We start from the raw sequence: 14,995 nt of genomic DNA, 5'->3' as shown, positions 1-14,995 counted from the left end.
TTGAACACAGTTCTGTTTAAAATCATCGCATTAGCTACACCCTGTGGCTCTCTGAGGTCTCGGGTTTATTTCGGGACACCTTCAAACCGAGTGACGTGCGCAGCATCCTTTGCGGAGATCACGTGACGCAGTCAGACTGGTCCAGTGCATCAGTATCACTGATCTCAAACAGTCTGAGAGCACATCAAAGAAACATTAACATGAAGAATCTCTTAATGCTCTTCTGTTCTTTGATCCTGAACGATGAGTGACATTTATTGTATTGCTTTTCAAAAAAACGGTCAAAAACGAATTGCTCTTATAGCAGAAGCCTACTAAGATAATACTTAAATAAGTAGCCTCGTAAATGTAATCGTGTTTAAGAGTGTGTGGTGTTAAACATGTTTTGGGTGTTTATCTCAGGTGGGAGGATGTGGGTTTTGGGTGCGGCTCAGATTCATCAAACACGTATTTTATCCTCTAACATCACTTCATCTATTCAGTCAGATGATGTCTACAGCAAAATACATACATGTATATCAATCACATTTAACAAGTTTTGTTCTTTTTACCCAAACACTTTGAGTGACAGTCTTGTGTGCACCTTCAAACACTTTCAGTTTCGCTCTTCACCGGATCACAGAAAGAAAACACATTTACAGTAAATCACTTGTCGTTCCAGAATGTCTTGAAAGGCTGAGATCGTTCATATCACATTCAATGATTAAGCAAAACCTCAAAGCATCTCAGTCAGACTTCGATTACCATCAGCACCTGTTATTTACAAAACAATATTGTCATTCTACAATTTAACACTTTACTATATTCTCTCACTCTTTTAAACAAAATGCTATAATTTGCTTGAATCTCCCATTATGACGTCATGAAAATCCAGTTTGTAGTGAATTAATCCAGTGTCACAGTGTCTGCAGTGAAATCACGGTGAATAAACTGAAATACTGAACTACGGCCATGAGCTGCTTTTAAACATGAATATTGAGTAAATAAAGTATGTTTTAGGAAATAAAGTTGCCATTTTCAAACACATTGAACTGTTTGTTTGTGCAGGTGTGTTTGGTGCTGATGATGTTAAAGTGTCAGTGATGGAGGGAGAATCTGTCACTCTTCCTATAATCCCGATGATATAAAGAGAGCATCTAATCTAGAGTTGACGTTTAAAGACACAATTATAGCAAAGATTGATAAAGAATGTGAAGATTGTCCAGCAGAATACCCCGATGATAGATTCAGAGACAGACTGAAGGTGGACCGTCAGACCGGATCTCTCACCATCCAAAACATCACATCTGAAGACTCTGGAGAATATAAACTGCAAATCAGAGGCAGCACAGAAAAGAAAAAGACATTCAGAGTTTCTGTCAGCGGTGAGTGATCATGTCTTCTCTTCTGAGCATTGGATTCAAAGTCCGTGAAGAGTTAATATATTGTTCAGGAAAATCCCAAAATGTATGCATTAATAAATTATAATTTTTGATGGTTTATTTGATCTTGTTTGTTGAAAGATCAAACTTCAGATGTGTTAAATATCGCAGAAGCGAACAACAGCAGCATTTCGATGATGTAATTTATGATTAAAAAAGGTTTCATTTCAGTGTTTAACCTTCAGCCTACCTAGTGTAGGTTACAACATGTCCAGTTATTAAAAACAGCAGTAAACACATCAAACAACACATTCATTAATTTATATATATAATTATTATATTAAAAATTAAACAATCTTTTGAATATTTCAGTATTTACAATTCACATTTATGGCAGCACTACTGAACCTACGTGATCCAAACCTGACACATGGCACATGCAATATACAATGTAATAAATATACACATTTAACTCGATTTTACACAAATCTACAATCCGCAACCTTGATTATGACCATTTAGATTTTGATGTAGATTGGACACTACAGTATATGTCAACTTCCCCTATTTGGAAATTATTGACAATGTCATACATGTAATGTGTTTCTGTTTGTTTCTTTGTTTGTTTGTTTGTTTGTTTGTTTGTTTGTTTGTTTTGTGTTGAGACAGAAATGAGTGTCATTGATGGAGGGAGATTATTTCACTCTGCAACCTGGTCTTAAAATACAGACAGATGATGTCATACAGTGGAAGTTCAATGGCGATGTTTAACTCACTCGAGATTCACGAACTGTGAAGTGAATTATCAGACCGGACACATGAACATCACAAACATCAGACTCGATCAATCTGGAGAATAAGTGAAGTGAACGTCAACGGCAGAAGTTTGATGTTACACAGGACATTCCTCATTAATGTCACTGGTGAGTGAGTGACGTATTTGTTTATCGGCTAATAAAGAAAAACTGAACTCTATACGGGTTAATATAACTCTTTACTAAACGCTTTTACTAATAGGCTACATTTAGGAGAAATGTTAAGATATTAAAATGTTTTGTGAATACAAGCCCAGATTTAAAAGACAAAAGTTATATCAAAAGCTAAAGTTTGTCATTAAAAAGTGTTAAATGTTGCTCATGTACAGACTCAAAGACCGGATGTAAGTTACAGTAGATGTGACTGTGTCAAAAAATAATCATCTTACTTTGCTCAAAAACACAGTGTCCGGGTCCAAATGATAGATTTTTCTTTTATGTCAAAAATAATTAGGATATTAAGTGAAGATCATGTTCCATGAAGACATTTAGTTAATTTGCTACCTTAGATATATACAATTTTAATCGTTGTGAGTGGATGGCCAGTAACAGAGCTTCTTATTAACAACTTCAAAGGCAATTTTCTCAATATTTTGATTCTTTTCACCCTAAGATTCCAGGGTTTCAAACCTTTATATCTCCGTCATATATTATCATCCTAACAGCCCATACATCAGTAGAAAGCTTCATTATCCAGATTTCAAATGATGTTAACATCTCGATTTCTAAAAAATTACACAAAAGTTTTGTTATCCAGGGTTGCATAACAACTCATTCATTACACACTTTGATAAATCAGAAAAAAAACCTTTTTGTACATAGAAATACACTTTTCAAACATTGTAAACAAATCTATAGTAATCAAAAGCTCAATAATGAATACTAGGCTACAGGTCTTGGGGTCGTGTGCTGGATGCTCATCCTCCTTTTATTTTTAAACTTTTGTCGACTGTGTTTACCATTTTGCAATACAAGTGTATCACTGTTTCAAATATCTTTTTGAGAGATTTTGTTTAGTTTTGCAAATAAAGGGTATGATATTTGCAAACTAAACTTGTTTAAGGTTTTGACTAAAGAATGACAGATTCAACATATAGGTTAAGGCCAAAGAGAAATTGCAACACAGTTTGATGGAGATGAATGTCTTTATAGCGCCTCTTTGTGGCCAAATATACAAACAACAGCAGTTATCAAATATATATAATACAGTTTATTGATCTATTATAGTAATGTCAATTCTTATTTATGCATCATATCCTATGGGGGATGTGGAGGAGTCAAAGCAATTGAAGCATATTCTTTCTCTCTATTATCAAATATCAATTAACTTTAAACATTTTGAAACATCAAAAATTAAGTTGTACAGATACTTAAGTTGGAGTCATAGAGGAACTACAAAAATACATCAAATTTATAAATGGCATGAGTTTATTGTTACACATCAATACGGTGTATAATACATTTACATTCACAATAACTCAATGCTTAAAATAAATATGTTTGATCTGAATTTGCATATTAGTGATAAAATAACACATAATAATAATATGGCTTATTTAAACAACAAAACAATGACAACAACAAAGTTGTATAAGACCATCAAATAACTAAAAGAACCAAACGTTTCCTAAGTATGTAGTAATAGCTATTACAAAGACGTTCTGGTTAAAACTACTCTAACAAAACAAAACAAAAGCTAGCTTAATTGACTGAATTCCCTTTTGGGTTAAGTCCAGTCGGTGTGCAGTCGAACGCGAAAGTGCTGAATACTTGGCATTTTTGTTTTTCTGGCAAGTTTGACAGTTTAGAAAAGCTGTGAAGAAAACACAGGCAGCTGTGTCACCCAGCAGTTTCAATTTTCAGTACATGGCGAATGAGGCATTGGAAGGTTTCAAGGTTCGAGACCGACCAGGTTTCAGTCAGTCAATGGCACAGTCGATTTCAGTTGTCTCAAAATAGTGAAGTTTGTTACAGACATTTGTTTGGTGATTAATAAACAGTGCTTTGGCAGGAGTGTGCAGTTAGAGGCCATATAGAATCACACCAATTTGTGATAAATAGGCACTTTTAAGTGGTTCTTTGGGGAAGCATCACTGTAAAGAACCTTTTGTAGCAGCACCTTCAGTGTACCTATGGTCACAAGTAACCCCTCCCTTTCACTAATTTCCTTTAATGAAGTTGTGATTCAAATTTTGAGGTATTCACATTTTTTAGGTATTCACATCACATTATTTCCCCAAAACGACTAAATTTCTCAAACAAACTAAATGATTATGTCAAGGGTTTGAAATGAACAGCAGTCAATCCAACAAAAAAAAAAACTGTACCTGACAACATACAATCATTAACAAACTCACAAAGGCAAAAGTAGTGTCAAAGGCAGAACGTCAGTTTTTACAGCACAAAGACAAAAAACAAACTGAAAATTGTTCAGGTAGAGTCAAAACATTGAAAACCTAATACCCAAGTCGATTTCCTATTAAATTTCTCTATATATACACATCTATTATATATATTATATATTTCAATTATATTTAATGCACGTTTCCTTCATGTTCCTACCATGCTATATGACACTTTAGTGGTAATGTAACGGTCAGAGTGTAAGGCACTACAAGTATTCCAGGAATTCAAGTACTGTTAATGCGTTCAGTTTGCGTACTTTTAAAGATGTCGTGATTAAGAAATCAATTTTAACTTGTTTGGTTCATTTAACTTTGTAAACAAGGCACAGGTAAACACTGGATTTGCAGAGAGACTGAGAATAAAAGGCAATGCAGTACCTTCAATATTGCATCCGACAGGAATGGCGCAGCAATCTTGTGCAAGTTAAAGATATTTGTACTATGCATGACTATTGCTTTGTTCGAGATCATTTGATATGCCCTGATTATGTGTAACCTACATTACGTGTCCACCAGTATCGTCATCAAATCATAGCAGTGGGCATTAACTACTAAGTCTTTAATGCGGACCGCCCGTAAAAAAAATATTTTGAGTTTTTGAATGTAAAAACCACACGAATATCAGAAGAGTTGACCTCAGACAGTATAAAAATAATAAAAAGGCCACTTCACGACACCTCTAAAACTTTCCTACTGTGTACTTGTTCAAATAGGCTGATTTCCTGTACTTCTTTGTAACCGAGAACAATGGACATTTTTACTGAAATCTTTTTAACCTAGGTGAGTTCCGCTGTGATAGACGCCAGAGAGCTTGCAGATGGAGGGTGAGTTTGATGAGCATTTGAACAGCAGACTGAAGACGCCACAACACTGAAGCTGATGGATTTCTCATTTATGGCTTCTAACTCACTTGCACTGTTGGAACCTGTAAGACAAAAAAAGGTCAAATAATTAAATCAATAAAAAGTGACAAACATTTACTAAAATATTTATGCACTTATTGTTCTGCAGCTCAATTGGTAGAGTAATGCATCTGCAAAAGGCATAAATGTAAATCCAGGAAGTTCTGAGACAATGATCAAATAATCCACTTGCAATCAGACTGAAGAGCCTTCATGTGAACACCTTCATCAGTCCGATTGAGGCCGATATGATTGAAAGGGGTGGTGTAGACCAAAAGCAATCCGATCAGGAGGAAACATTAAGAACTCTGAATCAGAGTGTTTTCTCAAACAGATTTGAAAACAACATTGTGCAAATGCGCAGTGCTGCGTATGTCTTGACTATCTAATGTTTGCGTCAAATATTGAAAAACACAAAACTCATGTTTTATCCATGGCAATGTCTCGAGCATTATTAGGTAAGGGAGACACTTGCTGTACATTCTACAGGGCTATTTTGTTCTTCTGTAACATTACATAAAGCAAATGAAGAATGCTGTGTTATTCATTTTCTTTGCAAATGTGAAAATACTAACTATACTGACTTATACATCCATCCAGAGACTTGCCAGGTCTTGTTACGTTTAAAGTACATGGACAGTCGGGAACTTTTTAAACTGTTGGCGAGGTTGTTTTTTTCTTGCGGGTTATAGTAATAGTAACATAGTAAATAATGTAAACCTTTTGAAATTCAATAAAAAGAATTGGAGAATAAAGATGATGATATTCCTGCTGATGTATCAGAGCTACGTGATTCTTACCCTCTTGTGTTTCTGAATTTGACGATCTGTGACGTTGGTAAATCACACCAGCAACAACAACAGCAACAGCAGCGATGACCAGTAGAACACTAACACATATCCCTGCTATAGCACCTGAAGAGAGACCTCCAGCTGTAACGACAGAGAGAGACTTCATGAATTCAACTGAATCTGTCAGTCTCATCATAGACCTGGGGTGTATTCCAGAAAGGAAGTTCCACAAATTTTAAGATAAACCCTGACCTCTGGGTTAACAAACCCCAAAAAAGGAAACTCTGAGTTTAAGGTTCCATTACAGCTGTTATGGGTTAGTTTCATTAACTCTGAGCAGGTTTACCTTGAGTTACACGCGTGCCTGACAACACAAAAAGCCGTCATCAATAGATTGCTGACTCATCGATTTACCATGGTCACTGAATATAAGGGGGTTGTATTGTCATTTTCTTCAGGCTTTTGGCCTCCACAAGTTTTTAAGTGCGAAACATGACACCAATGGAGCAGCCAATCACATGACAACTATTTGGAGCCAAGGGAAAAATATTGATTTTGTTCAAATTTAAGACCTTCATAAAAAATAAATACGTTGCCCTAGTCTCAAGATCCCAATGCTCCATAATATAATTAAACATCTTAAGTTTTCTGAGAGGTGCACCTCTTCTGATTTACATGGTTCTCATTAACAGCAAACAGTGATCGGGCACTTTTGACAACCATAGTATTTTTACCTACTTATGGGAGTCAATGGGAAGATCTGTTTGGCTACAAGCCTTCTTCCAAATATCTATCTCTTGTCTTCAAACATTAACTACGGTGGATGTACCTTGTCATTCTGTCAGTCTTTCACTGACTTTGTCACTCCTGAGGTTTGATTTAATTGATCTGAAATGGCCACAACACACAAGGTTGATTTCCCTTCTCCCAATCGGTCCTCTAGTGATAAGAATTAGTGGCGATTCACGTTTCATGTCTCTGGCGCAAGCAAGTTCGTTATTTTAAATGTAGACCCTTAGCAGGCACATGCAAATAGGGACTCGTGGTCGTGACATGCATGGAGGAAGGTGCCTCATCGAGATGAAAATGTCAACCTTTGAGAAATCCTCTCTAAAAGCACATAGGATATTTTAGTTACTGAGATGGTCTCTGCGTGAGCCGTGTTATTTTTTCTTTTTAATGGGGTCATAATATATTTAAAGTAGGCTTTTACATGTCAATAAAAATACAGCCGCAAAAAATGTGTAAAACCAGGAGTGAATTGAATCACCATTGAAATGCTATCAGTCATACAAAAGCTTCTAGTCTGTTTTTCTCACTTGCAAGACTAAAATAACATTTCACTTCTATGTTAATGAACTACAGGTTTTTTATGGTATATGCTTTAACGTCTTTCTAAAGTGATTGTTGGTACATTTTACCGGTATTATCATACTTCGGATACAACATATACACTAAAATATGCAATATGCAGGCACTACACCTTCCCCTTGTGTCTTCTAAAGAGATATGCAATAATGGCAACGATCTGAAACCATCCAGATGAGGTCAAACAATCTGGATTAAATGATTATTTAAAAATCGTTGAAAGTCCTACTGAGAAATGGGGTTGACTTACTTTGCATTCTTAAACGGACAACCCAGAGTTTCCCTCATTTCAGGCTTAACAAACATAGTTTTCACTTAAACTCCTTTCTTAAACAAGCCCCAGGACTGTAAAGAGCTTTTAATGTGAAGGAGTTAATAAACTTCATGTATTTGTGTGAAACAGCACTGAGATGATGACGAGTCAGTAAAACAAATATTGACTCACTACACCGTTAATATTCCTCTGACGGATTTATTGGACAATGGGTTTGACATAATGGATTTATAGAAAACTATGATGAAAAGACTTATATTGAAGAGATCTCCTCACCTGAGTCAGTGAAACTGAATGTCTTGTGTATAGTGTGTGTGTGTCCGATGGTGACATCTGCTTCATACTGTCCAGAGTCTTCATTCTTCATTTTTGTGATGATGAGATCTCCAGTCTGATCATCCAGCTTCAGTCTGTCTCTGAATCTCTCTTCAATAAAAGGTGTTGAGATCTTTCTATTCTCTGTAATGATTTCAGCTACAAGAGAGTTGTTGTGTTTGATCTTCCAGTGTATCTTCTCATTTCTCTGTTCTTCAGTAACATCAATGTGTAGAGAGACAGAATCTCTCTCTTTCACCATCTTCACTTTAGGAGACAAACCTGCAGAACAAACAGAATGTGTAACTAATATTAGTCACTGTTGATTCTTTTAGTAATTGAGTTATGCAGAAATATTTGTCTTAATTCACAAAATAAACAAACTTAAAGCTGGAGCACACTGTGTGACTGTTACTCAAATATTTGCAATCTGGAAAAGTCTGTGGTGTATGAGGGGCACAGAGCTGCAGACTGTGAAAACATTATTTTTAAGGCCCTATGATTTCTGAAATGTGCAAAACACAGACAGAATCTAGACATTAAAACTGTATGACATGGACTGTCACATAACCTGAAAATAGTAACAAATCTTATTCAAATCATAATATGAATATGAATGAATCAGGAATCATTTAGCTGCGGTTTTAAAATGTAAACTTGTTTTAATAATGTGTGGCAGTTTTGAGACATTTTCTGTGTCTGCATCATGATTTATGAAGATATAAATACATGAACTTCTACTACAGAGCTGCTCTTAAAGTTTACACTTCAAATGCTTTGTATGAGGGAGCTATAAATTGATCTTTGAGTATAACTGATTCCCTGGACAAGCACAATATTGTGTATACAAACTATTACAAAGTGGTACATGAGTAAAATCCTGACTTGCAAAGTGTATGAAATGTCCAGCATTTCACCTATTGTCAGTTGAATGAGAGCATATTTTAAGTGCACTTCTTTTTTTGGGAATGTTCAATGCGAACACACAACTTGCACTTTTTATATTTACCGATTTGTACCTAACATACCTTTTAACAGACCAGACTAGCTGATCATACAGTTGTGTTCAAATTATTCAACCCCCAATGCTGTGAATGGTTTTAGGGAATTTAGTGTACATTTGTAATTGTATTCAGAATGAAATCCTACAAGGACTTCTTAAAGAACCATATGCAACTAAAATGACATCAATTAGTTCTGTAATACAGTAGTAAATGTTTCTTTTGTGAATTCTTCATTGACATAATTATTCAACCCCTTAAAGACTAACACTCTGTAGAACAGAGGTTCAATGAAGTGTTTTCAATCAGGTATTGAAAACACCTGTGGATATCAGGGAGCAGCAATAAAGCCTAATAAGCACCAATTAGGCAGCTTTAAAATGACTGTGATACTCAGCTCCTTCTAGAGATTTACTGGTGTGGTTACAAACATGGTGAGGTCAAGAGAATGGTCCAGGAAGACAAGAGAACAGGTAATTACTCTTCACAGCAAGGGCAATGGCTATAAGAAGATTGCAAAGATGTTAATCATACCAAGAGACACCATAGGAAGCATCATTCGCAAATTCAAGGCAAAGGGCACTGTTGAAACACTACCTGGTCGTGGCAGAAAGAAGATGCTGACTTCGACTGCTGTGCGCTACCTGAAGCGTAGAGTGGAGAAAAGTCCCTGTGTGACTGCTGAGGAACTGAGAAAAGATTTGTCAGATGTGGGTACTGAAGTTTCTGCTCAGACAATACGGCGCACCCTGCATAATGAAGGCCTCCATGCCAGAACTCCCAGGCGCACCCCCTTGCTGTCCCCAAAGAATAAGAAGAGTCGACTGCAGTATGCCAAAAGTCATGTGGACAAACCACAGAAGTTTTGGGATAGTGTTCTGTGGACTGATGAAACAAAATTAGAACTGTTTGGGCCCATGGATCAACGCTATGTTTGGAGGAGGAAGAACAAGGCCTATGAAGAAAAGAACACCTTGCCTACTGTGAAGCATGGCGGGGGGTCAATCATGCTTTGGGGCTGTTTTGCTTCTGCAGGTACTGGGAAGCTTCAGCGTGTGCAAGGTACCATGAATTCTCTTTAGTACCAGGAGATATTGGATGACAATGTGATGCAGTCCGTCACAAACCTGAGGCTTGGAAGACGTTGGACCTTTCAACAGGACAATGATCCCAAGCATACCTCAAAGTCCACTAGAGCATGGTTGCAGATTAAAGGCTGGAACATTTTGAAGTGGCCATCGCAGTCACCAGACTTAAATCCGATTGAGAACCTCTGGTGGGACTTAAAGAAAGCAGTTGCAGTGCGCAAGCCTAAGAATGTGACTGAACTGGAGGCTTTTGCCCATGATGAATGGGCGAAGATACCCGTAGATCGCTGCAAGACACTTGTGTCAAGCTATGCTTCATGTTTAAAAGCTGTTATAACTGTAAAAGGATGTTGTACTAAGATTGAATGTCACTTGGGGGTTGAATAAAACTGATAATGATGTTAGCTCAGAAAAGACATTTGTGGTTATTTCATTACAAATACGTTATATTTGTCTGACCTACAAGTGCCTCTTCGATTTAATTGTAAGCAGGATGACTGAATGATCATAATCAATGTCAAACCGACCAAAACAATCAATTTCAGTGGGGGTTGAATAATTTTGAACACAACTGTATGTGTGAATACGCAGTTATCAACCCGTTTTGGGTCTACAAAGAATGTTGTCTTTTAAAGCTCTACTTTACACTGTGATTCTGATTTTGGAGGCTAAATAATTATGTAAATAAAGTATTTATTAAAGTAAAAGAATACTCACTGACACTGAACGTCTCCGTTTTGCTCTCTTTACTGGTGATGTCTAGTTGATAAAGTCCAGTGAGTTCAGATGTGATGTTTGTGATGGTGAGATCTCCAGTCTGATTGTTCATCTTCAGTCTGTCAGTAAATCTCACATCAGGGTCATAAACTGGATCACTGTTGACCTCTCTGTTGATTCTAGCTATGAGAACGCCCATAAAATACCACACAATCACATCATCTGTCTGTAGTTCAGTAAGATGAGTGTGTAGAGTAACAGATCCTCCATCATTCACTGACACTATCTCACCAAACACACCTGCAGACACAAACAGTAAGAGATCAAACATACTTAAACAGATAAAACTACTAGAATAAGTAATGTTTTAAACTCATAAGCTCTCTATCTGAATGTTAGTTAGTTGCGATAATTAGTCTCCACAATTAACACAGTAACCAGCTGATGAGTTGAGTGTTCCAAATTAATACACATCTAAAACATTCTGGAAGGGGAGTCCCGAGGAGTGGAGTTTGGATATAATGGTGTGGTTGTGGTGCAGGTGGCAAGCCTCCAGTGCAGTGGACCTAAAGAACTGTGAGATAAAGGAGGGGGAACTCAACATTATTCTAAACTAAAAAATATTTTGCCCCGTTATTTTTTCTTTTCTTTTTGTTACTACTTAAATTAAGTTCATTTTTTTATTATAAGTAGCACAATTTTACTAGCACATTAACTTTCAGTTTGCTTAAGTTAACAATATACTCTGTGGTCGAATTATAAAAAAAATCAAAGGGGTGGTGTGGTAAAATGTGAGTGTATTATAACTTGTTCAAGTCAACCAGGCTTTTATTTTGACGGGATGCCGCAAAGAGAGTTTGTTTAAGTTAAGCGGACCTTATTTTGACAGATAACTCTGCAACTTTGTCAATTATCACATAAGAATCAAGAGAGAAGAGGATGTCCCTCTCTGTTGCCATCAACATAAAATCTATAAAAAGACTCCTGTGAGAGTTTGTGTCTGAGTCTGGTTTAAATGAATCGATTTGTCCTTTAGTTTCTTTACTTTCATCCACTCTTATTCACTCTCTCCTAGTCTTCCCTAACCTATTCTTTCCTCTATCGTGCGTTTTATCTTCTCCTCGGTCTTCCTTCTCTTCTTGCTCCTGTCTACTCTCATCATTTCCTCTCTCTTCTTCACATTCCTCTCCTACATCAAGCCCTGTCTCCTCTCCTCTAATGTGGACACACTAGGCCTAGCCTGAGAATCAACATCGAAGATGTCAGAAATGCACAAAATATTATAAAAACTGCATCATAAAGAAAAAAGGTCATCCAGGGTGCAGACAGAAGGCTAAAATTCATATTTATACAAAAACATGTCGTGCTCATGAGTGAAGGAAAGACGCCTATATAACCAGTAAGTTGAATAAAAGTTGCAGAACTTACCGTTGGTTACTAAAGAAACAAAAATGAGCAAAGGAATTTTCATGATGTGTGACGCCCTAAGAATTCACGACCAAAAACTCTGAAACCGACACAAATATACCCATAAAGACTACAAATAAAAAGAAAGACTACACAACTATAGATGCTGAAAGTGAGGAATAGTTTAACAGAGTATTAAAGAATAGCGCAGGTTCTTGCGTCTTCAACATTGCAGAACACGGAGTCTCGCATCGCATAAAGATGTCGTCACTGTACGGAAGGACAACAGGGACAAAACGTGCGAAACATACATACAGGCCCGCATCCACTCAATTAAGACACAGTATTTTTTGTGACTGTAGTCTCACCAAATTCAGATTACACATTAATGGCCTCCTGCTGAATCTAAACTGGTTTTAGTTATACTACATTATGTAGCACTGAAGTGAATTACTATTTTGAGTAGCCTAATGATCTTCTGGGTTTGCCCTTTATAGAGGATCCCTTCGGTCTTGTCTCAGCCGGCTCCCGCCTCGGGCTCGTTTTGTTAAAATATTTAGTTCATGTTCATTGTTTACGTTACGTAGAATGAGGTATCATTTGTGTTATAAGAACGTTTAGTTCACTAGTTATTAGTTCGGGAATCTGCATATATAAACCAATGTTTAAGGAGCTAGTCTCAAACTCAGCCAGCAGGACATTAAATATATTCCCCTAATGTTGTATTCTGTATTTATTCACACTGTATATCCTGCACTTGCTAATTGCACTTCTGGTTAGACCTAAACTACATTTCGTTACACTGTACTTGTATATGTGTAATGACAATAAAGTTGAATCTAATCTAAACAGGAAGTGTTTGTCCGAATTCAAATATGTTTGCGAGAGAACGCAAAAGTTTTGCGAGATAACGCAAAAGCTTTAAAAAATATTTTTCTCTTCCCTCTCATTTTTTTCCATCACCATGTCCCCAAAAGGGCTCCGTATAAATGAGATTTCCGCCCATGGTTTGTGATGTTGATGTTACACTGGAGACACATCACAATTACTGCAGACTATTTTCCTCAGAAGCTCATTTGTCTCCCTCAACTCTTCTCCTCTGTTGGAATCTGAAAGAAAACAGACAACAAATAATTCTGTTGAATTTTTTTGGAAAATCTCCAGATTTCAAGTGGAAGTTTTTTTTTCTCGGGTGATAAATATTTCCCTCCTACGGTCGTTTTTTCTTACTGACTTCTTATCCAATAAAGGTCTCCGGCCTTGTCCCTTACGCAGAGAGATTTCTCCAGTTTCTCTGAATCTTTTGATGATGTTATGCACTGTTGATGATGAGATTTGCAAAGCCTTTGCAATTTGACGTTGAGGAACATTGTTTTTAAAGTATTCCACAATCTTTTTACGCAGTCTATCACAGATTGGAGAGCCTCTGCTTCTCTATAACATCCCTTTTTATAGCTCATCATGTTACACAACTGATATCAATTAACTGAATAAGTCACTAGATGTTCTCCCAGCTGAATCTTTTCAAAACTGCTTGTTTTTTTGCCATTTGTTGCCCCCGTGCCAATATTTTTGAGACCTGTAGCAGGCATTACATTTTAAATGAGCTAATTTAGTGGATAAAAGTGTACAATTTCTCAGTTTAAACATTTGCTGTTATCTATGGTCTATTGTGAATACAATTTTGGCTCATGTGATTTGAAATTTCTTTAGTTTTCATTTAATTCAAATTTAAAAAACATCCAAACTTGTCCGTAATTCAGATTGTATCATATAAGATGTGTTGGATTTGTAATATCAGAGCTTTCTGACTTTCTTTCACGTGAGGGCAAATGTCTCAATCAACAGCTCAGTCAGCATTTTAGTAGCACCGAAATGAGATCTGGGTTTTGATTCGGTCCATTTATAGGGTATATACTGTAAAGATGTATATCTAAACCAAATCCACATGAAAACATTTCATCAGCATTCAGATCTGACATTTAAAGGTTCTGTGTGTAAGTTTCAGCTCCACCCCCCTCCCCTTCCCATTAGAGAAGCTACGGTTGCTGTCACAGGACAAAAGGGTTCAGTAAATGATAGCGGCCATTACCGGTGGCGTTGATAATTGCAATCTACGTCTCACAGGCGAACAACAGACTGAAGTTACGGACACATGACAGAGATGACGTCATCTGAGACAGCAGAGAGTAACCTTTGCAAGTCAAGTGACGAGTCTTATTTACAAAGAAAAATAAATAAAATTTACTTAATTCATAATTTACTCTAATTGTTATAGTGAATATAATTATTACTTGTTTAACATTGTCTCAGTAATTTATTTGCTTATTATACACAGCATTTTTGTAAGTTTAATTAAATTAAAAAAATCATACTTTTCTACTTTTAAAAGTTAAAATACTTAGGTAAAGGAAAGTGGTAGATTTTAATGTACTCATGGATTAAAAGTTTAATAACAACATTTATTTATGGACTGTAGTGGAGTAAGTATGATGTGCTTCATATTGTAGGAAGGGATTTTTTGTCCAAAGATATTTTTAAATGTACTTGA

This window comes from Triplophysa dalaica, chromosome 10 (genome assembly GCF_015846415.1).
Source record: "Triplophysa dalaica isolate WHDGS20190420 chromosome 10, ASM1584641v1, whole genome shotgun sequence".
NCBI classification, from domain to species: domain Eukaryota; kingdom Metazoa; phylum Chordata; class Actinopteri; order Cypriniformes; family Nemacheilidae; genus Triplophysa; species Triplophysa dalaica.
This window is presented reverse-complemented; position numbering follows the sequence as displayed.